At 40.5% G+C, this 26071-nt stretch overlaps 1 non-coding gene across 1 annotated transcript; it reads left to right on the plus strand.

Annotated features, from left to right (window-relative positions):
* The first annotated feature begins 23874 nt into the window (after positions 1-23874).
* Positions 23875-23981, plus strand: LOC127115991 (small nucleolar RNA R71). Its single transcript, XR_007800984.1, has one exon. It is a non-coding gene; the product is annotated as a small nucleolar RNA R71 (small nucleolar RNA).
* The last annotated feature ends 2090 nt before the right edge of the window (positions 23982-26071 follow it).

Consider the following 26071-nt stretch of genomic DNA (forward strand, 5'->3'; position numbering starts at 1 on the left):
CCCAATAATAAAGGGAAGCAGAAGGATGATCAGAAGGCTATAAGTGGGAAAGAGCAAAGTAGGGAAGAAACTCATAGTTCTTTGAGGTGTTTTAGATGTGGTGACTTTGGACATCGTGTTTCTGAGTGCAAAAGCATAACTACGAATTGCTTCAAGTGTGGGAAACGAGGTCACCGAGCTACTAATTGTAGGAGTAATAATCTGACTTGCTTTAACTGCAGAGAACGGGATCATATTAGTACTCAGTGTGAGAAGCCTAAGAAGCCTCATTTCGGAGGGAATGTGTTTTGGTTCTCTATCGAAAAAGCTATTACGTTAGATAACTTGATTTGACGTACGTACTTTATCAATAATATTCCTTTGATTACTATTATTGATAATGGTTTGACGCATTTGTTTATATCTATTTAGTGTGTTTCGAGGTTGAAATTAGAAGTGTCTGCTATGAATGGTAGCATGGGCATTAATACCCCAATTAATAGTTTAGTCACTACATTGTTGGTGCGTTTGAATTGTCTTTTGGAAATTTATGGTAGATACTTGGGATTGACTTAGTGTGTTTGCCTCTAAGTAAACTTGATATTATTCTGGGAATGAATTGGTTGGAGTTCAACCATATGCATATCAATTATTTTGATAAATCAGTGGAGTTTCTTGAATCCGAAGAGAGTATGGAATTGAGTTTCATGATCGTGAGGGAGGTAGAGATGTCCTTGAATTAGAGTACTTAAGTATTCATGGTGCTCACATCCTTGAGTGGGGGAAGCGATAGAATGATTACGAATCTACCTGTGGTGTGAAATTTTCTTGAGGTGTTCCTAGATGACATCGGAGATTTGCCGCCAGAGCGTGAAGTGGAGTTTACTATAGTCTTAGTACCTGATATCAGTCCTGTGTCGATGGCTCCTTATAGGATGTATGCTTCAGAGCCAAGTGAGATGAAGAAACAGTTAGAGGAACTACTTAAGAAGAAGTTTATTCGATCGAGTGTTTCGCCATGGGGAGCGCCGATATTGTTAGTGAAGAAGAAAGATGCTAGCATGAGGTTGTGTGCTAACTATTGACAGCTGAATAAAATCACAATCAAGAACAAGTATCCACTTCCTAGGATTGATGATTGATGGATCAATTGGTAGGTTCTTGTGTGTTAAACAAGATCGATTTACGTTCGATTATCATAGACATCGTGTAAGGTTCAATGATATTCCAAAGAGTGCTTTTAGAATGAGATATAGTCACTATGAGTATTCAGTGATGTCATTTGGTGTGTCTAATGCGCCTGGAGTGATAATGGAATACACTAATATGATATTCCATCCATACTTAGATCAATTTGTGGTTGTATTCATTGATGATATTGTGATATATTCAAAGTACGATGAAGAGCATGTATAACATTTGAGAGTTGTGCTGCAGACCTTGAAGGATAAGAAGCTATATGTGAAGTTGTCTAAGTGTGATTTATGGCTGAAAGAAGTGAGTTTCCTTAGTCATGTAATTTCTAGTGGTGGTATTGTTGTGGATCCATCGAGGATCGATGTTGTGTTGTAAAAGGAGACTCTCAAGTTTGTTACAATGATAAGAAGTTTTCTTGGTTTAGCTAGTTAGTACAATAGGTTTATCGAAGGCTTTTTAAAACTGGCATTTCCTTTGACTCAATTGACTCGAAAGGGTCAAGCCTATGTGTGGAGTTTTCAGTGTGAAAAGAGCTTCCAAGAACTCAAGAAGAAGTTTATATTTTTTCTAGTGTTAATTTTTCCAAGTTCGAGTGAATCCTTCGTCGTGTATTGTGATGCTTCTAAGATGGATCTTGGTGGTGTGTTGATGCATACTGATCAGGTTGTAGCTTATGCTTTTAGGCAATTGAAAGTTCATGAAAGGAGTTATCTTATGCATGATCTGGAGTTAGTAGTCGTGGTATTCGTGTTAAAGATTTGGAGACATTATCTGTTTGGTTCTAGATTTTAGGTATTCAATCACAAGAGTCGGAAGTATCTTTTCAATCAGAAAGAGTTGAATATAAGACATAAGAGATGGCTCGAATTTATGAAAGATTATGATTTTATTTTGAGTTACCATCCTTGTAAAGCCAATGTCTTAGTCAGTGTTTTGAGCAGGAAATAGTAGCATATATCGATGCTTATGGTTCGAGAGTTAGAGTTAATCGAGCAATTCAGAGATTTGAATTTGGTGTGTAAAAAGACTCCTAATAGTGTGAAGTTGAGTATGTTGAAGCTGACTGGTTCTATCCTTGAAGAGATCAGAGAAGGTGAAAAAATTAATTTGGGATTGGTTGACCGTATGGTGTTAATCAATCAAGGCAAATGAGGTGATTTCAAGATCGACGAGGATGGTATGATGAGGTTTAGAGACAGAGTTTGTGTACCTGATGTACCATAACTTAAGAAGAGTATTCTTGAGGGAGGTCATAGGAGTGGTCTAAGTATTCACGCTGGTGCCACAAAAGTGTATGAAGATATGTGGAGGATATTTTGGTGGCCAGAAATCCAAGATTAAACATCCGAAGTCGTCGGGTTTGATGCAACCATTGAGGATTCCTGACGGGAAGTGGGACAGTATTTCCATAAATTTTATGACAAGTTTGCCTAAGACAGAAAAAGGATGTGATTCCATCTAGGTTATTGTTAATAAACTGACTAATCATATCATTTCATAATGATTAGGTTCGATTATTGTAAGACCCCAATTTTGACCCTAAGATCCCTCATGGCATCATAACATTGCATTTGCATTGCCTCAAGGATCTTTAGCATCTTGGTTCCCTTTGCCTTTGGGTGGGACTCCTTGTGATTGGTTTGAGATCACCAAGCATGCTTGAATTATACATCATTGTTTCTCTTACTTTTGTTTACTAACCAAAAGCACAAAAATGTGTCACTAACATCTTTTGTTTAAAGCTTGAGTATCATCCAAGACACTTTGTGGATTCTATTTAGATGATCAGTCAACACAAGGGAATGGCTTGAGATACTTCCAACAGGTTCAAATGGGGCCTATTCGTCAGTCAAAACGTTAATCTTGAAGGAGCAAAAGTTTGTTCATGAGCTGTCATGCTCGCTAGGCAAGCAGAATGGATCGCCTAGCGAGTCCCAAGAAAAGCCACCAGAATCGCCTACGCTCAGAGGAATTTCTTGAACTGTCATGCTCGCTAGGCGAAGCCCACGTGTTTAAAAAAAAAAAAAAAAACAACAACCTTTGCAACAAATGTGAAAAGGGCTCCCTAGGAGTACCTAGGATGCTTTGGGTGCCTAATACCTTCCCATTGCATAACCAACCCCCTTACCCAGATCTCTGACATTTTTACTAGTTTTTTATTCGATAAAACTTTTAGGTTTTTGTTCGCTTTCTAACCATTCCTTTGGATAAATAGAAGTGCGGTGGCGACTCGACTTGTATGATTTACCTTGGATTTAGTCAATATCTCTAATGGTAACGAATACCCCGCTACAGAAAAATGGCGACTCTGCTGGGGATCGAAACATCCTAGTGGGTTTTGCCTACTTTTCATATTTGTTGTATTGTATTGTATATTTTTTTGTGTGACATATTTTTGTGCAATTTGGGATTACTGTATTGTATGTAATGATTGAATTGTTTGAATATTAATTCCTTGCATGCTTGGTGATCTTTGTGAGATGATTTCTATACCCGGACTCGAGTGCACTTAGGATAGGAGAATGGCGTAGTCTTGTTGACTTGTGTGGAGTTATTCCTTAGCAAGTTGACTTGCAAGTCCATTCACTTGGTGGAGGTTATGTTGGGATCAATAATGTCACACAAGTAAGTTGTGGTTAGACATTACTCTTTCCAATATAGACCTTAGAAGCCAAGGACCTTAGTTTACCAAGCCCATCTTGGCCTATTCTTAGGATGTAGTGCGAAAGTCGTTCAAGTGTAAGATTTGATGCGATTGTTACGCGATACTACACTCATAAGAGTCTCTCTTGAGAATATTTTCGGAATACGAGTAGTCGTTTCTCCAATAATATCCGAAAGATGGGATGATGACTATGGGAACCTCTTGTAGAACATGTTTGGCAGGTTTAAACCCTAGTACACTCCCTTTTGGGTGGTTCTTAACCTAACTCCATGCTCGTGACTTACAACAAACCCTTGGTTCATGGTTGATCCGTTCATGAATCCTTAATATCAATGGAACTTGGGTGTTGATAAGGTGTAAACCATAATCCACCAAAATGGATGATTGATATTAAGGATAACATGATCCATCCCATGACCTTTGTTTGGTGTGCTTTACTTGATCCTTGAGTGTGATTGTTGCATTCATGCATTCATGCACCCATTTGCATCCATATCATCAATAAATAAGAAAATTTTCAAGGAACTTAAGGGGTTTATTTGCAAAATACTCAGACATGGAAAGACAAAGAAGGAATACAAAGAAGTATAGCTTCAGGCAACCAGATTTGAAAGAGTTAAGGAATCTGACATCCTATGTATTAGATCCTTTGGGTTTCAAGGCTCATTTTGGGAAGCTTCTACTCAGGTGGATGAAGGATTGGTGAGTGTATTGGTGCAGTTTTATGATCCCTTGTACCGTTGCTTCACGTTTCCGGATTTCCAGCTTTTGCCTACCCTTGAGGAGTATGCTTACCTTGTGGGTATACCTATTCTAGACCAGTTGCCGTTCAAGGGCTTGGAGAGTATTCCTACTTCTCAAGAGATAGTTGACATGTTACACATAGATGAATCTCTGGTTGGTGCTCATATGACTACCAAAGGTGGAATTCAAGGTCTCCTTTCTGAGTTCCTCATTGCTCAAGCTACTATGTATGGAAAGTCCATGAGTGAGGACGCCTTTGAGGCCATATTTGTACTTCTCATCTATGGATTCGTATTGTTCCCCAACATCGACAAGTTTGTGGATGTGAACACTATTAGGATCTTCTCTACTCTTAATCCCGTTCCGACTCTGTTGGGCGATACCTACTTCTCTTTGCATATGAGGAATGCAAAGGGTGGTGGCGCCATTGTGTGTTGTTTGCCTCTGTTGTATAAGTGGTTTATTTCTCACTTACCTCAGACGGTCGCTTTCAAGGAGAACAAGGAATGTCTATGGTGGTCCACGAGACTTATGTCTCTCACTAATGATGATATCTCTTGGTATAACCATGTGTATGATGGTGTGCAGATTATTGACTCTTGTGGCGAATTCTCCAATGTACCTCTTCTTGGTACATGTGGTGGGATTAACTACAATCCTGTTTTGGCACGTCGGCAGCTTGGGTTCCCCTTAAAGGATAAACCCAATAACATTCTGTTAGAGGGTGTATTCTTTCAGGATGGTAAAGATCCCCAAGGCTTGAAAGCTAGGATGGTCCGCGCTTGGCGCAAGATTCATAGGAAAGGAAGGAAAGAGTTGGGTCCTAAGAATTGCATCGATTTGGAGCCTTACACTGTTTGGGTTAGGAAGAGGGCGTCTGAGTATCTCATGCCTTACGAGTATCCGAGACCTACACCTATGATTATGGCTGGGCCTTCAACCCTCCTTAATCAAGGAGTAGAGAGTTGCGAGACGAAGACCGTTCACGTGCCTGGATCCGTGAACGTGAAGAGTTGCTTCAGTAGATTAAGGAGAAGGATGCGTTGATTGAGTTTCTTGAGCATCAGGTTATTGATGACCCTGATGATGTATGGACTTCTCTACTTCCTCAGTCTTCTAAGTTCTGGAAGAGGAGGTATGATCTACTCGCCAAAGAGAAGGCGGATATGGAGGCAGCCTACGAGAGGGAGGTGAAGAGGCTTCGCGCATCTTATCTTCCTGTGTCCCGAGCTTTAGATGATTGTTTATAGGGATCCATAGGATGATTATTTTACTTTTCTCTTGTATAGGATTGACGATGATGTACTTCTTTTCCCTGATATTATTTGATGAGATATTTCCATATGTGATAAAATGCTTAATATTTCCAAAATTTGCAAATAAAACTCTAAAGTTCCTTTGAAATAAAAAACAAATCATATGCACAAACATTGCATGCATCATATGCATAAGCAGGTCCTGTTTCCGGTCCCTTGCCCTGTGGTTTAACTCTGTGTCCTTCATTTATTTTGAAGACAAGCTGACTCACCGGTACTACACTAGAGCCAACATTTCAAGACTGATGGATCACTTAGAGCAAGAGAACCGCGAGCTGAAAGAGGAAGTGGCCAGATTGACTGGCCTAATGGAGTCATTCATGGCTGCCTAGAGCCAGTCTTCTCCGACACCTTCAACTCCTCCCCAAAGGATAATTATTTCTGAAATTGTCTCCCCTACTGTGCCCGCTGCCAGTACACACTTTGTTCCAACAGCCATGCCAACCGGGTTCCCGTCGGGGATGCCTCCCAATTTCATGCCTGAGGGTCCTGTTCCTACCTTTGCTTCTTTGCCGGCATCTAGCCCGGTCCTTGCCGTTCCTCCTCCTGTCGTGCATACTTTGCCCAGGGTAGACGACACCATCTATCATTCTGAGCCGTCTGAGGGTCCAGATGTTTATGAGAAGATGGATGCTATGAACGATCAATTTCTTGAGCTTCGCAAGGAATTGAAAACTCTCAGAGGGAAGGATCTTTTCGGCAAGTTTGCTGCCGAACTCTGCTTGGTTCCAAATGTGAAGATCCCTGTGAAATTCAAGGTCCCTGATTTTGAAAAGTAAAAAGGAAATACTTGTCCTCTCAGCCACCTGGTCATGTATGCCAGGAAGATGTCGACTCAAACCGATAATGACCAACTACTCATCCACTACTTTCAGGACAGTTTGTCCGGTGCCGCTTTGCGTTGGTATATGGGTTTAGACAGTGCGAATATCCGATCCTTCAATGATCTTGGCGAAGCCTTCGTCAAGCAGTACAAGTACAACGTGGATATGGCTCCCGATAGAGATCAATTGAGAGTCATGTCCCAGAAGGATAAAGAAACATTTAAGGAGTACCCTAGAGGTGGCGAGAGGTGGCAGCACAGATCGTGCCTCCGCTAGAAGAGAAAGAGATGACTAAGATCTTTTTGAAGACTTTAAGTTCTTTTTATTATGAGTGGATGATTGCTAGCGCTCCTTCTGACTTCACTGAGATGGTGAATATGGGGATGCGTCTAGAAGAAGGGGTCCGTGAAGGACGGTTAACCAGAGAAGAAGGCTCTTCTGCCAAACGTTATGGGGCGTTTGCAAAGAAGAAAGATGGAGAGGCACATGCTGTGATCTCCCATGAGAAACCAAGAAGACCCTCTGTGAGGAGGAAGACTGTGCGTCCCGCCAGTAACCAGCACCAGGTGGCTCATATAGCACCTGTTTTCAGAGACAATCAACAGTATCAGCAACATAGTAACAATCAGTAACCACATCCGCAATATCAGCAACAACAGCATCGACCGCAGCAGTAGGCCTACCAGCCTCGAAACAGTAATCAAACCAGCACGAGTTACGAGAGGAAAAGGGTCACCTTCGATCCTATTCCTATGACGTACGCAGAGTTATATCCCTCTTTGATAGAAAGAAAGTTGATTACCCCGAGAGACCCACCGGCTATACCTGCTAACCCCCAATGGTGGTATAAGCCTGAGTTACATTGTGTTTACCATTCTGGTGCTCCCGGCCACGACGTGGAGAATTGTTACCCTTTGAAGACCAAGGTTCAAGACCTTGTGAGGTGTGGTATTTTATGTTTTGAGGACGTAGGCCCTAATGTGAAGAAGAACCCATTGCCCGAACATGGGAAATCTGTCAACATGGTCCAGGGTTGCCCTGGAAAATACAAGGTCAAATATGTCAGTCATATTCAACAGCCTGCTGGTACTGTGCCTTACTCCTCTGAAAAGGCAGTTCCCTATCGCTACAACGTCGTAGCAGTAGAGAATGGGAAAGAGGTGTCCTTGCCCTCTTCTTTTGTTGTGAATATTGCCGATGTTAGCGGTTTGACCCGTAGTGGCCGTGTATTTTCAGCACCACCGAAGCCTCAAATTAATGCTGATTTTGTTGAACGCCCGATCGGGAACGCTATGAATTCTCCGAATCCGGCACTTGCTGTTAAGCCCTCCTCCGTACTGAAAACTCCTACTTCTGTTGGCCCGAGTGGCAATATGAAAGAACACTGTGATGAGATGCTGAGACTCATCAAAAGGAGCGAGTACAATGTTGTAGACCAACTTCTACAAACGCCATCCAAAATATCTGTGTTATCCTTACTCTTAAATTCAGAACCACACCGAGAGGCTCTGCAGAAGGTGTTGGATGTGGCATATGTAGATCACGATGTCACTTTGGAGCAATTCGACAGCATTGTTGAAAACATAACTGCTTGCAACAACCTGAGCTTTTGTGACTCTGATCTCCCTGAGGAGGGAAGAGACCACAACTTGGCTTAACACATATCTATGAATTGCAAAGACGACGCCATATCCAATGTGCTGGTGGACATCGGGTCATCATTGAACGTATTGCCAAAGTCCACTCTCTCAAAGCTATCATATCAAGGGCCTCCCATGAGGCAGAGTGGAGTAGTTGTAAAGGCTTTCGATGGGTCTCGCAAAACTGTGATTGGGGAAGTTGATCTCCCAGTCAAGATCGGACCAAGTGATTTCCAGATTACCTTCCAGGTTATGGACATTCACCCATCGTATAGTTGTCTCTTAGGCAGACCATGGATTCACGAGGCAGGCGCCGTGACGTCCACCCTACACCAGAAATTGAAATTCGTGAAAAACAAGAAGCTGGTGGTGGTAGGGGGAGAAAGGGCTCTCCTGGTTAGCCATTTGTCTTCCTTCTCTTATATAGATGCTGAGATTGAAGTTGGAACTCCTTTCCAAGCTTTATCTATTGCTGAGCCTATTGAGAAGAGAACTCCTTCATTTGCTTCCTACAAAGATGCAAAGCTGGCCATTGAGCGTGGTGCAACCACTAGTTTAGGAAAAATGATTAAGTTAGAAGACAACGAGTACCGGGCTGGCATAGGTTTTTCTTCTGGTACTTTCAACAAGCAAGGGTTATTCAACAGTGGAGGTTTCATCCACACTGGTCTAGATGAGGAGGCTGCTGCCGTTTTAGAAGAAGATACAAAGGATTCTGGTTATTTCATCATCCCTGGAGGGGTCTGCAACAATTGGGTCGCTGTGGATATTCCAACAGTTGTCCATAAGTCAACATAATGATCACTTTGTTTAAAAACCCTTCTCCCATGCCAAAAGGAGGAGTGATAACATTGTTGGCAACATAAATACAATGATATTTTCATTCAATAAATTCATGTTAAATGTTTGTTTTTCCCATTTATTTTCCCTTTTTGTTTTTGCATGAAATTGGTGATCACATAAAACCCTAAAAATAAAATAAAATCAATCTTTTCATCTGCATAATGATTTGCTTTGTTTGAATTCTAAAATCTCTTTTATATCCAAAATCATTATGCAGGTTGATTTCTAAACCCATTGAACATAATGACCCAACACCATCTCCCAATTTTGAATTCCCTGTATTTGAGGCGGAAGAAGATGATGTTGAAGAGATTCCTGATGAGATCACCCGTCTACTTGAGCATGAAGAGAAGATCATTCAGCCGCATCTTGAGAATCTGGAAACAGTCAACTTGGGGTCTGAAGATTGTGTGCGAGAGGTAAAGATTGGGGCACTTCTGGAAGAATCTGTTAAGAAGGGGTTGATTAAGTTGTTACGAGAATATGTCGACGTCTTTGCTTGGTCATGTGAAGACATGCCTGGTCTAGATACTGATATTGTGCAACATTTTCTACCTTTAAAGCCTGAGTGCGTGCCTGTGAAGCAGAAACTCAGAAGAACTCATCCTGATATGGCAGTGAAGATCAAAGAGGAAGTTCAGAAGCAAATTGATGCGGGGTTTCTGGTGACTTCTACATATCCTCAATGGGTGGCCAATATTGTTCCCGTGCCTAAGAAAGATGGAAAAGTCCGGATGTGTGTGGACTATAGAGACTTGAATAAAGCTAGTCCGAAAGATGATTTCCCTCTACCACATATTGATATGTTGGTAGACAATACAGCTAAATTCAATGTCTTCTCGTTTATGGACGGATTTTCCAGATATAATCAGATTAAGATGGCACCCGAGGATATGGAGAAGACAACATTCATCACACCTTGAGGAACATTCTGTTATCGAGTGATGCCCTTCGGTTTGAAGAACGCCAGAGCCACGTATCAACGAGCTATGACCACCTTGTTTCATGATATGATGCATAAGGAGATTGAGGTATATGTTGACGATATGATTGCTAAGTCAAGAATGGAAGTTGAACATGTAGAGCATTTGTTGAAGCTTTTCCAGCGTTTGAGGAAATATAAGCTTCGTCTGAATCCCAACAAGTGTACATTTGGAGTCCGTTCTGGCAAGTTATTGGGCTTCATTGTTAGTGAAAGAGGTATTGAGGTTGATCCTGCAAAGGTCAAAGCAATACAAGAGATGCTTGCGCCCAAAACTAAGAAGCAAGTCCGAGGTTTTCTTGGCCTCTTGAATTATATCTCCAGATTCATATCCCACATGACTGCCACATGTGCGCCTATATTCAAGCTCCTCCGGAAAGATCAGTCCCATGATTGGACCGAGGATTTCCAAAAAGCTTTCGACAGTATTAAAGAATATCTGTCTGAGCCTCCGATTCTGTCTCCGCCTATAGAGGGAAGACCTTTGATCATGTATCTGACTGTTCTTGAAGACTCGATGGGTTGTGTCCTTGGTCAGCAAGACGAATCAGGGAAGAAGGAGTATGCTATTTACTACCTGAGTAAGAAGTTCACTGATTGTGAGTCTCGATACTCAATGCTTGAAAAGACATGTTGTGCTTTGGCTTGGGCTGCTAAGCGCTTATGCCAGTATATGATAAATCATACGACTTGGTTGATATCCAGAATGGATCCAATCAAGTACATCTTCGAGAAGCCTGCTTTAACAGGGAGAATTGCCCGTTGGCAGATGTTGTTATCTGAGTATGATATTGAGTATCGAGCTCAGAAGGCTATTAAAGGTAGTATCTTGGCTGACCATTTGGCACATCAGCCTATTGAAGATTATCAGTCAGTTCAGTATGACTTCCCGGATGAGGAAATTCTGTATTTGAAAGTGAAAGATTGCGATGAGCCTACACTTGATGAAGGGTCAGAGCCTGGTTCCAGATGGAGTATGGTGTTTGATGGTGCTGTAAATCAGTATGGAAATGGTATTGGGGCCGTGATTATTACTCCTCAGGGCGCGCATATTCCTTTCACAGCAAGGCTAACTTTCAAATGCACGAATAATATGGCTGAGTATGAGGCCTGTATTATGAGGCCTCGTTGTTAATCAGATTAATGGTGAATGGGAAACGAATCATCCTGGCCTCATTCCATACAGAGATTATGCGAGGAGGATTTCAACGTTCTTTACTGAGGTTGACTTCCATCATATTTCTCGAGATGAGAATCGGATGGCAGATGCTCTTGCTACGCTTGCTTCAATGATTGTGGTTAAATTGTGGAATGAAGTCCCCAATATCACCGTGATGCGCTTGGACAGACCAGCTCATGTATTTGCAGTAGAAGAAGTAAAAGATGATAAGTCGTGGTATTATGATATCAAGTGTTTCCTTCAGAGCCAGATTTACCCGCCTGGGGCATCTATAAAAGATAGGAAGACTTTGAGGAGATTGTCAGGCAGTTTCTACCTCAATGGCGAAGTGCTTTACAAAAGAAATTTTGACATGGTTCTGCTCAGATGTGTGGATAGACACGAAGCAGACCTGTTGATGACTGAGGTCCATGAGGGTTCATTTGGTACTCATTCCAATGGACATGCCATGGCTAGAAAGATGTTGAGAGAAGGCTACTATTGGCTGACAATGGAGTCTGACTGCTGCAAATTTGTGAAGAAATGCCACAAGTGTCAGATTTATGCTGATAAGATTCATATTCCCCCGACACTTTTGAATGTGATCTCATCACCATGGCCTTTCTCCATGTGGGGAATTGACATGATTGGCATGATAGAGCCGAAAGCGTCCAATGGACACAGATTTATTCTCGTAGCAATTGATTACTTCACCAAGTGGGTTGAAGTGGCGTCGTATGCAAATGTGACCAGGCAGGTGGTCGTGAAGTTTATCAAGAATCAACTCATATGCTGATATGGTGTGCCAGATATAATCATTACTGATAATGGATCTAACTTGAATAACAAGATGATGAAAGAGCTGTGTAGTGAATTCAAGATTGCACATCATAATTCTTCTCCGTACAGACCCAAGATGAATGGGGCTGTTGAAGCTGCTAACAAGAATATCAAGAAAATTATCCAGAAGATGGTTGTTACGTACAAAGATTGGCATGAGATGTTTTCATTCGGTTTGCATGGATATCGTACATCTGTCCGCACTTCAACAGGGGCAACCCCTTTCTCTCTTGTTTATGGCATGGAGGCGGTACTCCCAGTAGAGGTGGAGATCCCATCAATGAGAGTCTTGATGGAGGCCAAGTTGACTGATGCTGAACGGGTTCAGAGTCGTTATGACCAGCTAAACTTGATAGAAGAAAAGAGATTGACTGCCATGTGCCATGGTCAGTTATATCAGCAGAGAATGAAGAAAGATTTTGATAAGAAGGTCAAGCCTCGTGTGTTCCGAGAAGGTGACCTTGTGCTCAAGAAAGTCTTGTCTTTCGCGCCCGATTCCAGGGGCAAGTGGACTCCAAACTATGAAGGTCCATATGTTGTTAAGAGAGCCTTTTCAGGCGGTGCTTTGATACTTACAACTATGGATGGGGAGGATTTCACTCGTCCTGTGAATTCAGATGCAATTAACAAATACTTCGCCTAAAAAAATAAAAAAACTGAATAGCTCGCTAAGTTGAAAACCCGAAAGGGCAGCTTAGGCAAAAATGAACGTCTCGGTGGGTTAAAAACCCGAAAGGGCGATCCAGGAAAAAGTTAGAGACATGAAAAATGAATATAGGTATCCCGCTAGATTGAGTACCTCATCCTGGGGCAATCTAGCCAAAAATTAGGGATTTGGCAAGTAACTGCATCCGGACAAGACTTTGTTCTAGAACTGTCATCCGTCAAAAATCCTTGCTCATTATCAGCCAAAGCTTCAAATACATCGGATTCAGAATTGGTGGAGAAATGGTCATTATGTTCAATGTAGCCCTTTTCCAATATATATCACCAATTTCAAATTTGTAAAGATCTATGGAGTCTTGCCATTCGCAGACTACCATTCTATCAAATAAATTTGAGCCTTTTATCCAATTATTGGCACTTTTATCTGTTTCTATTCAACAAATGTTTTGCATGTTTTGATTAAGAAAATATCATTGTTTTAAACGACCAAATTTTTTATATTTTGTTTTTAAACAAAGTGAACATTCACAATGACGAAAGGATACTTAGGAGATCCTCAGTGCTCTCCCAAGGGTGGTACGATCCCCAACAGAGTAAGATTTTTGTCCATATTCCTAGCATGACTGTATCTCCTCCCTCCGGAACCCCTTGTGGTTTATCCTACCAAGTGGATTGCTTGTTGAGAGTCACCTCTCTTCCCTTCAGCAGAGTAGCAATCTTTCTTCCTCAGCAGCTTGGATCTCTTTGGGCAAGAGCGGTATTTGGTGGTTGATCCCGATAAATCCTTTATCTCCTCGGATAGATTCCCCAGTAGAGTTGTTGGTGTGGTGGACCTTGTCTGTGATAACTCTCGTCCCCAGCTGGAATGATTGATGATTCATCCCCCGCAGAGTTCTTTGCTTCCTGGTATCTCTGATCCCCAGCAGATTGGATACTCTCCGATGAACTTGGCTTTCTCTCTTGAGATGTAGTACCGGGTGGTTGATTCCTGGACCTGGTTGTGTTAAATATGTATGTTTGTCAACATACATCATACATAAACCACGCGCATACATGCATAATTATAACATTCAGATATTCATGTTGCATTCTTTGCCATATATCGTTGTTTGTTGTCTCCTGCTATTTGGTGAAATATTTTCCCAAGCAGATGTGTGTGTCTGATCTCTCCATATAGAGTCAGCTCCATAAGCAGAAAGCGTCTATCCTTTCTTCCATATTCCCCACGGGGTTATATCCTCGTGGATGTTGATTGTTTATGTTCCTTCCCAACACATATACTGGGATGGTTTTCCCCATTGAGTTATATCCTCACCGGGACAAGTCTTGATTTGGTGTGCATATCTAGTTTGATCCTAGATCGGTCTCTTGAGACTTTTTTCCTGTTTCCCCGTGGTAAATGAATAATTGCTCAATAATTAGTAATTATTATCCCCGGCTGAGTCTGTGTTTCTCTACCCTCATACCGGTAGTTGTAAACCTTATTTCTTCCCTTTTTGCAGAGTAACTATTTTTGCTCATCTTTAATTGGTGACAGTTATCTTCATCCCATATTCGGTGATGATATCCCCTCATCTGCTTGGATAATTGCCCTGATTACACAATTTATCCCCAGCGGGTCATCTCTCGTCTACCTTGTTGTTGTTGGTAACGATTGTTTCTCCCTTGAATTGGTCATCATTATATACCTAGTTTCGGTATCCCGATGCCTTTTCTTTTCGGTCGATTTATCCTTTATTAACCCAGTAACCGGTTGTGGATAATCGTACATGCGAGTATATTATCTATGTTCTGACGGTAATAGATAGTATATCTCATGCACTCTCGGGTCTGAAGCCTTTTGTTCTTCCCAAGTTGAGTAAGATTTGTATCCCCTTTGTGGAGTCGAATATCCATCCTGTAATCGAGTTTGCTTTTACCCCTCTTTTGGATGATGAGTGTTTTGGGAATATTCCCCAATTCACGCCTTGGTTGGTCACCTATTATATGCCCAGTAACCGGTATCCCTGGTGTTCCTTCCTCTCTGCTCCCTATTATGACTTTTTGTCCCCTGTGGAGTCAGAATCCCTGAGTTGAAGTATACCTTTTAGGTTTTCCTCAGACGTTTTGAAGTTTTGATATCTCTCACCCTTATACCGGTCTTGGATATTCATCTCTTCCTGAGCATGTTGTATCTCTCACCCTCATACCTGGCGTTCAGATCACATGTCTCCTTGAGCTTATTACCCAGTAACCGGTAATACCTCGTCCCGCTGCTTCCCCAGAAGTGTCCTTGTGGACATCCCCAACGAAGTCCCTTAGTGGATTGTTTTCATCCGGATTTTATCCGAAGTATCCTCTATGGATAGTTTTTTGTTGTATTGGCATATTCCCCAATACATGCATCTTTGAGTCAGCTCGAGTCTTTCCATTGGATCTTTTCCCTTTGGAATTTTGTTCCCCACGCTTTGAGTCGTGACCTGCTCGCGCATTTTTATCCCTTTTCTATCCCCAGGAGAGTCCCCAGGGTCTTGGTCCCATGGAGTGAATTGCTCATATGGATTATCAGTGGCTTCTGATTTCTTTGCTTTTATGGACACATATCTCCATAGAGTGCTACCATTTTTCATACCTACATTTGCATCATGAGGTCTCTTAGGGACCAAAATTCGTCTCTTTGTTATTATTTAAGCCCATTCTACCCCGTCGAGACGAAGATTTTAACCTTCACTTCTCCGGCTAGAATGACCTTAAATAGGGGCATCTGTAAGACCCCAATTTTGACCCTAAGATCCCTCATGGCATCATAACATTGCATTTGCATTGCCTCAAGGATCTTTATCATCTTGGTTCCCTTTGCCTTTGGGTGGGACTCCTTGTGATTGGTTTGAGATCACCAAGCATGCTTGAATTATCCATGATGTCATCATTTGTTGCAGGCCTTCTTCTTCGACGACGTCGGGAGGATGGGCCAGCCACATTATCGGAAGGATTATGCGGGACCGAATGTTGTTCAGGACCTTGATCACCTTGCTCCGTTTCATTAAACTCGTCTTGGGGCGGGTTTGCTTGTATAGGCTCGGTAGGTTCGGGAGCATTTAAATCGTAGATGAATCGGTTGGGGTTGGTGACATCGGTGAGGGAAATGTTGGGCAAAATGACGCTTGGGACTTCTTGGTTATTCACCATAAGATAATACTTCCCTCCTACCCTATTTTTGATTAAGCGGCTGGAGCGACAATAGCTTATATCCATAAACAGGGGTGGCAAAGATTGCAAATTCTGAAATCGGTCCCCTAGATTTAAGCCGAGTGCGATGGTGGTTATTAATCCTCCAATCACAAAAGGTTGACGGCCTCGAGCACAAAGGGTACGGATATGGTGAAGTAAGAAAGAGGCGGCGTTTACCTTTGTATCGGCTGAAAAGATGTAGTGTAGGAAGAATAATTCTTTCGCGTTGACTTTGCTGTTGTTGGGTCTTCCAAAGATGGTGTTTTGCAAAATACTGATAAAATACCGGATAGTGGGGTTGTGTATGTGTGAAGCAAGTAAGGCATCCCAATTGGTGGTTTCCACACCGGATATTTTTCCAAAAAGGTCGAATGCGTTCGTGTTCCACTCTGAGTTTGGAGGGATTCTTGGATGGACGTGGTCTCCTACAGGAAAGTGTAGCATGGCACTCAACTGTTCCTGAGATAGTGAGTACTCAGTGTTGAACATGCGGAAATTTGCGGTACCGGTTAAGTATTCGTCCTCAGCGGATGGAGTGGTGTAGGAATAAGAACTTAAAAACTCCAAGGTGAGTGATGGGTATGTTGGGTGATTTTGTGTGCACAAAAAAGTTAAATCGGATAGCCTAAGCATCCATTGCACACCTTGAAGTAATCCTAATTCTTGTAAGAAATTTAAATCTGGGTACCTGGTAGATATGACACCGCGTTGTTGGAACCGAACAAACTGCTCCTGTTGATAGTTACTATCTTCATATCGGAAAATAATATTTCCGAATTGCACTTCTTGATGTTGGTTCTCCGCCATATTGATCGGTAGGTAGAAAAAAGGAAAAGAGGATGAAATATATTTGTATAGAATGGTTTGTTGGAATGATGTGGTGTAGGAAGAAATGTATTATAGGTATTTATAGGAAGAGTTTTGAAATTGGGAAGAGTAGTGGTTGAGAAGAAAATTAATGGGGATGAATGTGGGTGGAATGGAGTAAAGAGGTGAGTTGAATGGGGAGATGAAGGGAGTAACGGTCATGACCATAACGGTCAACAACGTTTACGAGGAAACACGTTGTCACGCTCGTGACAGAGTGTGTTACGGGTGTCATGGGTTACGTGGCGACCGTGGTAGTATGTGTGACGCTCGTCATACTTCTGAGCATGCAACGGTCACTACGCTCGTGACAGCATGCGTGGGTGCTTTAATAAAAAAAAAATTTATGATTATTTTTTTTTAGTTTTGTTTGTTATATTTGCTATTATTTTATTTTTGAATTGCCATGAATGCTACTTTACTACACCATAGTGTGTATATATATATTTTTCTAATAAGCCATGTAAGTAGTAGCATACAATATATATCATCATTGGGAATTTTAGACAGTGCATAAATTAAAATAAAATTTAATTTAACCAATAATGCCAATAGCTTCATAAAAATAAACATAATGTAATATTTGACTGAAAAATAAAACATGCGAAAAATAAATACTAAGATAAAAATAATGTCAAACGAAACTATAAATTTCCTAAGACTAAAACTAGTTAACTGCAATTCTTCTAGCCACTTGTAGAATCTCTCGTCGGAGGAGCAAAGGAATTGACACGGTGTAGCAACACGTGAAATTGATTTGTCATTCTACTCATGTATTCCATAAATTCATGTCCCATCTTAGTTAACTCTTCTCTAATGGCATCTTGTTCTGACATCAAAGCTTGAATAGCGGTATTATAATTAGTTTCGGGCATATGATGTCTAAGATCAGGTATTGCCGATTCTGCGGACGGGATATGATGAGGTGGAGAGGCAGCATCATGGTAACCAGTTGGTGTCTGCGGATCAGACTCAACATAAGGAATCTGGTTGTCAAGAATCTCATAATCTTGGATGGTTTCAACAGATCTAACAGGAGAAGGTATTCCATCCAGGTTGTAGAGCCAATTATTTCGGTTATGGACACTAGTCATCAGACTAGGCATGGTGAATAGGTAAAAAGCTTGGTTGTTAATTAATAGTTCAAACTCTTCAGGTCCAAGGTTTCCTATAAACATAGTGTTGAAAAGGAAAAGTATATTCGTAGGCTGAATACCATAAAAAGGGTTCAAATCAAGCATGGGTTGGCGCAATCCAATAGCATTAGCAATCATAGTTATCAATCCTCCTATTTGAATCGGTGCACGGTCATCTTGAATAAGGAGGTCAAAACTCGCCAACATATAAGTGGCGCCATTTACTCGACGGTTCTGGGAATCACAAAATATTATGAAGAGTTCATCACGTGATACTGTGGTAATGTTTGATCTTTTCCCAAAAAGAGTGTGTGCTAGGATCTTGTGGAAATAACGAAAAGCTGGGTTATGTATGTTTCCAGAAAGAAACTCATGTTCCTCAGGGTCGTCATTTCTCGTCAAACTTCCCCAAAAATGCTCAAGCTCTCGATATTCAAAGAGGTCTTCTTGGCTCATGGTGAATGTGTCAAAAGAAGTAGGGAACCCTAAGAGGTTAGTAAATTCTTGAATGTTATACTGATACTCCATATTGAACATCCTGAATTGAATGAAACCTCGGTTTATTCCTTTTCCATGGTTTGGTAAATAAATCAGGGAGCTAAGGAATTCTAGAGTTAGCCTCCGATAAGTAACAAATTGTCTCTGAATAGGAGTGGTTTCCCACCCTATTTGACTCAGCAGATATAGGACACTATCTCTTAGCCCAAGAACGGTCATTGCACAATCATCAGCATAAAAACTTGGGTGCATCTCTCTCTCAGCTAGTTCTTCAATTTTTTGTCTCTGAGCTCTCCCTCGGAATTTGATACCCATGCGATCAATATGTCCCATCAGGTTAGTGTTAACTAAAGAAAAGAAAAACAAGAATTTAGTCAGGATTTGGCCAGATGCCGAAAGAAGAAAAGAAGAAAAATTTAATAAAATAAAGAAAATGAAGAATGAAAATTGAATAAAATCAAAAGAACAATCAAAGAAAAAAAATAAAAATTTGTGGGTTGTCTCCCACGAAGCGCTTTGTTTAATGTCGCAAGCTCGACATAAAACTATTAAATGTCAATCTATTAATTTTGGAGACAATACGTCTAAGTGCAGGACTTGCGAGTCTTCATTGTTTTCAGCATAATGATAATGTTTTAGACGCTGCCCGTTTACGACAAATGATTCAATAAATTTTCCTTTAATTTCTACAGCTCCACTAGGAAAGACATTAGTGACTTGGAAAGGGCCTGACCACCTAGAGCGTAGTTTTCCTGGGAATAACTTAAGTCTAGAGTTAAACAATAGGACTACATCGCCTTGTTTGAAAGTTTTCCTTGATATACGTTTATCATGCCATTTTTTCGTTCTTTCCTTGTAGATTCTGGCATTTTCGTATGCATCTTGTCTAAGTTCCTCTAATTCGTTTATATCTAGAATTCGCTTTTCACCGGCGGCCTTATAGTTTAAATTTAAATTTTTAATAGCCCAATAGGCCCTATGTTCCAACTCCACCGGGAGGTAACATGATTTACCATAAATAATCTTAAATGGGGTTGTTCCTATGGGAGTTTTGTAAGCGGTTCGATATGCCCATAAAGCTTCGAGTAATTTTGATGACTAGTCTTTCCTTGATGTAGCGACTGTTTTTTCCAATATCTGTTTAATTTCTCTATTAGACACTTCCACTTGTCCACTAGTTTGAGGATGGTAGGGTGTTGCTACTCGATGTTTTACACCATACTTAAACAATAATTTTTCGAGTATCTTAGATATGAAATGAGATCCACCGTCACTGACGACTATTCTTGGGACACCAAATCTTGGAAAGATTATATTCTTAAAGAGTTTAATTACTACTCGTGTGTCATTTGTTGGAGAAGCTATAGCCTCAATCCATTTTGATACGTAGTCAACCGCTACGAGTATGTACTTGTTACCGAAAGAAGGTGGAAAAGGTCCCATGAAATCTATTCCCCACACATCAAAAATTTCTACTTCCAAAATGCCTTTTTGTGGCATCTCGTCATGTCTAGATATGTTTCCTGTGCGTTGACACCTATCTCATTTCTTGACAGCGGTATGTACATCCTTCCATATGTTTGGCCAATAAAGACCGGCTTGTAGGATTTTAGAGCAGGTTTTGGATGTACTTGCATGTCCACCATAAGGAGCGGAATGACAATGTTGGATTATACTTTCTACCTCTTCTTCAGGTATACAGCGATGGAAAATACCATCGGGGCCTCTTTTGAAAAGTAAAGGGTCGTCCAAGTAATAGTGTTTTACGTCATGGAAGAATCGTTTCTTTTGTTGGTAGGATAAATCAAGTGGAACCACTCCGGCGGCTAAATAATTGACAAAATCAGCGTACCATGGTGTAACGCATACAGCCAAGGTGGTCTCTACCGGTTCATCAGCTCTATTTTCTTCCAAATTAGCTATAAGTTTATCGTACGAGAAATCATCGTTGATCGATGTTCTTTCCGGTTCCAGGTTTTCAAGTCTAGAGAGGTGATCTGCTACTACGTTTTCAGTTCCTTTTTTATCTTTGATTTCCAAATCAAATTCTTGTAGCAACAAGATCCACCTTAGGAGTCTAGGTTTAGCGTCCTTTTTCGTTAAGAGGTACTTAATGGCAGCGTGATCAGTGTAAACGATTATTTTAGCTCCGACCAAGTAGGAACGAAATTTATCTAGTGCAAATACTACTGCTAAAAGTTCTTTCTCGGTCGTGGCGTAATTCATTTGCGCTTCATCTAGAGTTCTACTCGCATAATATATGATGTGAATTTTTTGATCCTTTCGTTGTCCTAAAACAGCGCCTACGGCGTAGTCACTTGCGTCACACATTATTTCGAAGGGTTCATTCCAATCCGGGGTCTGCATTATGGGCGCGGAGATCAATGCTTGTTTAAGTGTTTGAAATGCTTCTAGACATTTATTGTCGAAGATGAATTCAGCGTCTTTCATTAATAATCCGGTTAAAGGTTTAGTTATTTTAGAGAAATCTTTAATGAATCGTCGGTAAAAACCGACATGTCCTAAGAAGCTTCGTATTTCTCTCACAGTTTTCGGAGGTTGAAGGTTTTCGATTACTTCTATTTTGGCTTTATCTACTTCAATTCCTCTATTTGATATGATGTGTCCTAAAACAATCCCTTCTTGTACCATAAAGTGACATTTTTCCCAATTAAGTACTAGGTTTACTTTTACACATCGTTCTAGAACTCTTTCTAGGTTTTCAAGACATTCTTCGAAACTTTGCCCGCATACGGAAAAGTCATCCATAAAGACTTCCATGATGTTTTCGAGAAAATCGGAGAATATTTCCATCATGCACCCTTGGAAAGTTGCAGGAGCATTGCACAAGCCAAACGACATTCGTCGATAAGCGAAGGTATCAAAAGGACATGTGAACGTTGTCTTTTCTTGGTCATCAGGATGAATTGGTATTTGAAAGAAACCTGAGTAACCGTCCAGATAGCAGAAATGAGAATGCTTGGCTAGTCGTTCTAACATCTGGTCTATGAATGGTAAAGGAAAATGATCTTTTCGGGTTGCTTTGTTTAGCTTCCTATAGTCAATGCACATTCTCCATCCCGATTCGATTCGTTTGGTTATAGTTTCTCCTTTTTCATTTTCGATCACGGTTATACCTCCTTTATTTGGTACTACGTGTACAGGACTAACCCATTTGCTATCGGATATAGGATATATGATACCTGCCTCTAATAACTTCGTTACTTCCTTCTTCACTACCTCACTCAGGGTCGGGTTTAGTCTCCTCTGATGTTCCCTAGAAGTCTTACAGTCTTCTTCTAGCATGATGCGGTGCATACAAATGGAAGGACTTATCCCTTTAAGATCGGTGATGTTGTATCCTAGTGCGGTTGGATATTTTCTTAAGATATGTAGGAGTTTTTCGGTTTCAAGTTTTCCTAGGTCTGCATTGACTATCACTGGTCGTTCAAGTTCTAAGTCTAGGAATTCATATCTCAGATTTTTGGGAAGTGTTTTCAGGTCGAGGGTTGGTTTCTTGAGGCATTGCGTAGGATCTGATGTTATTTCTAAACATTGGTTCAGTCTGTCTTCTACATGATAGTCAGACAAATCGTCGCTTTCTAATTCTGTTTCTTTTATGCATTCATCGATGATATCCATGAAGTAGCATGTGTCTTCTATTGCAGGTGCTTTCAAAAAGTTGGAAAGAATAAACTCAATTTTCTCTTCTCCTACTTCGAAAGTGAGTCGTCCTCGTTTTACGTCTATGATAGCACCGGCGGTTGCTAAGAAGGGTCTTCCCAATATAACGGGGGTAACTTCATCTTCTCTTATGTTCATAATTATAAAATCGGTGGGAATGTAGAATTGACCTATGCGCACGGGAACGTTTTCAAGAATTCCTACGGGATATCTAACGGAACGATCTGCTAATTGCACAGACATTTTAGTTGGTCTTAATTCTCCCATTTCAAGTTTCTTGCATATGGACAAGGGCATAACACTGATACCGGCTCCTAAATCGCATAAAGCTTTATCTATGACAAATTTTCCTATATGACAGGATATAGAAAAGCTACCAGGCTCTTTAAGTTTAGGAGGCATATTCTGGATTATTGCGCTACACTCAGCAGTGAGTGTAACGGTTTCGCTATCTTCAAGTTTCCTTTTATTAGATAAAATTTCTTTTAAGAACTTAGCATATGAGGGCATTTGTGTGATAGCTTCTGTAAAAGGAATTGTAACGTTTAATTGTTTCAGTAGGTCAACAAATTTTTTAAATTGGCCCGCGTCTTTGGTTTTAATTAGCCTTTGAGGGTAAGGGATAGGTGGTTTGTAAGGCGGTGGAGGTACATAAGGTTCTTTTTTTTCTACGGTTTCTTTATTACACTCTTCCTTTTCCTTAGGTTTACCTTCTTCCTCGGTTGACTTTTTAGAGTTTTGGTTCTCAATCCTTGGGTCAGATGGTCCTTCTACCTCTGTTCTACTTCGTAATATAATTGCATGAGCATGGCCTTTCAGATTAGGTTGGGGCTGTCCAGGGAATGTACCAGTTGGGGCAGCAGTAGGCGCTTGTTGTTGAGCTACTTGCGAGATTTGTGTTTCCAGCATTTTGTTATGGGTAGCCAGGGCATCTACTTTACTTGCTAGTTGTTTAATCTGTTCGTTAGTGTGTACATTCTGGTTTAAGAACTCTTTATTGGTTTGCTGTTGAGAACCTATGAAGTTCTCCATCATGATTTCCAAATTGGATTTCCTAGGAACGTTATTGTTAGGTGTAGATGGGGTCGGCTTTTGATATCCAGGAGGTCTAGCTGGAGCTTGACTGGGAGCTTGACCTGGTGCGTATAAAGCGTTGTTACTTTTATATGAAAAATTGGGATGGTTCTTCCAGTTTGAGTTATAGGTATGCGAGTAAGGATTTCCTTGAGCATAGTTCACCTGCTCTGTTTGAATTCCTGTTAGGAGTTGGCAATCCGTAGGAGTGTGACCTTGAATTCCACAGACTTCGCAATTTTGAGTTACGGCAACCACGGTGGCTGGAGGTGATACATTTAAACTTTCAATTTTCTGGGCAAGAGCATCCACTTTTGCATTAACATGATCGAGGCTACTTATCTCGTACATGCCACCTTTGGTTTGAGGTTTTTCTACCATTGTTCGGTCGCTTCCCCATTGATAATGATTTTGGGCCATGCTCTCGATAAGTTGATAAGCGTCGGCATAAGGTTTATCCATAAGGGCACCACCGGCGGCGGCGTCTATTGTTAACCTTTTGTTGTACAAGAGACCATTATAGAAGGTGTGAATTACTAACCAGTCTTCTAAACCATGGTGTGGACAAAGTCTCATCATGTCCTAGTATCTTTCCCATGCTTCGAAAAGAGACTCGTTATCTTTCTGCTTAAATCCATTTATCTGGGTTCTCAACATAGCTGTTTTGCTTGGAGGAAAATATCGGACAAGAAAGACTTTCTTCAATTCATTCCATGTGGTGACTGAGTTGGAAGGAAGAGACTGAAGCCATCTTCTAGCTTTATCTCTTAACGAGAAAGGAAAGAGACGAAGTCGAATTGCCTCTGAAGTGACACCATTAGCTTTAACAGTATCAGCGTATTGGACAAATACGGATAAATGAAGGTTTGGATCCTCGGTAGGATTTCCAGAGAATTGATTCGGTTGCACTGCCTGCAACAGCAAAGGTTTAAGTTCGAAGTTGTTCGCTTCGATTGCGGGTGGAGAAATACTCGAATGCGGCTCATCTTGCGATGGAGCAGCGTAATCTCGAAGAGCACGAGCTGGTTCGGCAATCGCTGGTATCGTCGAAGGAAGGAGATTTTTGAGATCAGGAATTTCGATTGGAGGAAGATTGTTTGTAGCACGATACTCCCGAATTCGTCGTAATAATAGGAGATATAGTTCAACGTCGTTGATTCGTAAGTAGTACGGTTCGCCTTGTGAGCGAGTGTGTGGCATACAAATCAACGAAAAAGAAGGGGAAAAATAAAAATAGCCTTAGTCTCTATAGCGTAACAGAAGAGTTATGATATCGACTAAATAAAAGTCCCCGGCAACGGCGCCAAAAACTTGATCGCGACTTTATGAGTCTATCGGGGTACTAACTGCAAGTGCACAGTCTAATCGCGTAGTTTTAAAAGATATCGATCCCACAGGGACTTAATGAATCGATATACCGTTTTTCTAGGGTTACTGCGTAAAGCTAAGGCGGATGATACTTTGATGATTAGGGGGAAAAAGTAAAACTAAATTTGGATCTAGACTAAATATCAAATAACACGGATATCGATATGTAGTTTGTCGTAATTAGGGAATCAAATCTTCGTTGGTCTTTTTCTTAATTTTAAAATAAGTATTTTCAGTAGACACTAACAATTAAAAGTCTTTTCCTCAAACTCTCGCTCTGTTGAATCAGACTATGACTTTACATTAACGTACGCTCTCACTATTTCGTTAAATCTAAAATCACTTTTTGAAAACAATAAAATCTATATAAACTCTTTTTGAGAAAATACTAACCGTTTAAACACCCTCGTCTCAAACTCTCGCTCTGTTGACTTAGATTATATGATTAAACTTAAATGCTTAACTCTCGTCCTCACATTTAACTTTTAAAAATAATTTTTGAAAATAATTAGAATTCAATTAACCTTAAAAATTGCTTTCGCCCTGATTTAAAGTTAATGTTCAATTTACACTGTCCAGTTAAAAGCTCAAACCGTCGTTCTATTGATTTTAACTTATTTATGTCTTTTACTCTCGTACAAAAACTTTGGTATTAACTCTGTAAATTGAGACCAGAAAAAGAGTGACTATATTTTGAAATAAATTTAAACCAACTCAGTTTTGATTCCTTTATTCCGCTTACTTTACATACCGATATCTAAATTAATTAGCCGGACATGCTAAACACACATAAACAATAATCATGCATAAATACGGTCATATCAAACAAACAATAAATATAAACAGCAGCACAGAGCATATGTAAATTAAAATAATAACTCAATTAATTAATGAACCTGGAAAATTACTAGAAATCTTGGTTTTATCTTCTAGCTTCGATGCTCGAACACCCCACCACAAGTCGGTTGGATTTGTTCTTTGCAATTCTCGATCAGACAGGAAAGTAAAAACAAGGAAATAAAATACTATGATCTGACGTAAGGTTAGATCCAGTAAAAATTACATAATAGTTTCCGGTGTAGAAACTATCGTGAGAAAATGAATTGAATGCTTAGGAAACTAAACTAGAAAAGAAAATAAAATAAAATGCTTGGAAATTAGAATGCTGGAAAATTTGAAAGCTGGAAAAATATTGCACGGAGTAGAGATGTCTCAATTGGATCTTTTGAGGTCTATTTATATTCATCCATAAAATAACCGTTTTCTCAAAAGTATCTTCAGTAGGGTTCCAAAGTGTCAACGAGTCAAGAGGAAAAATAGGGGAGAACGTCATTCTGTTACGCACGTCAATGCCAAAATATAGGAGTGGGGTGTGTGAC

Source organism: Lathyrus oleraceus, chromosome 1, assembly GCF_024323335.1.
Source record: "Lathyrus oleraceus cultivar Zhongwan6 chromosome 1, CAAS_Psat_ZW6_1.0, whole genome shotgun sequence".
Taxonomy (NCBI): domain Eukaryota; kingdom Viridiplantae; phylum Streptophyta; class Magnoliopsida; order Fabales; family Fabaceae; genus Lathyrus; species Lathyrus oleraceus.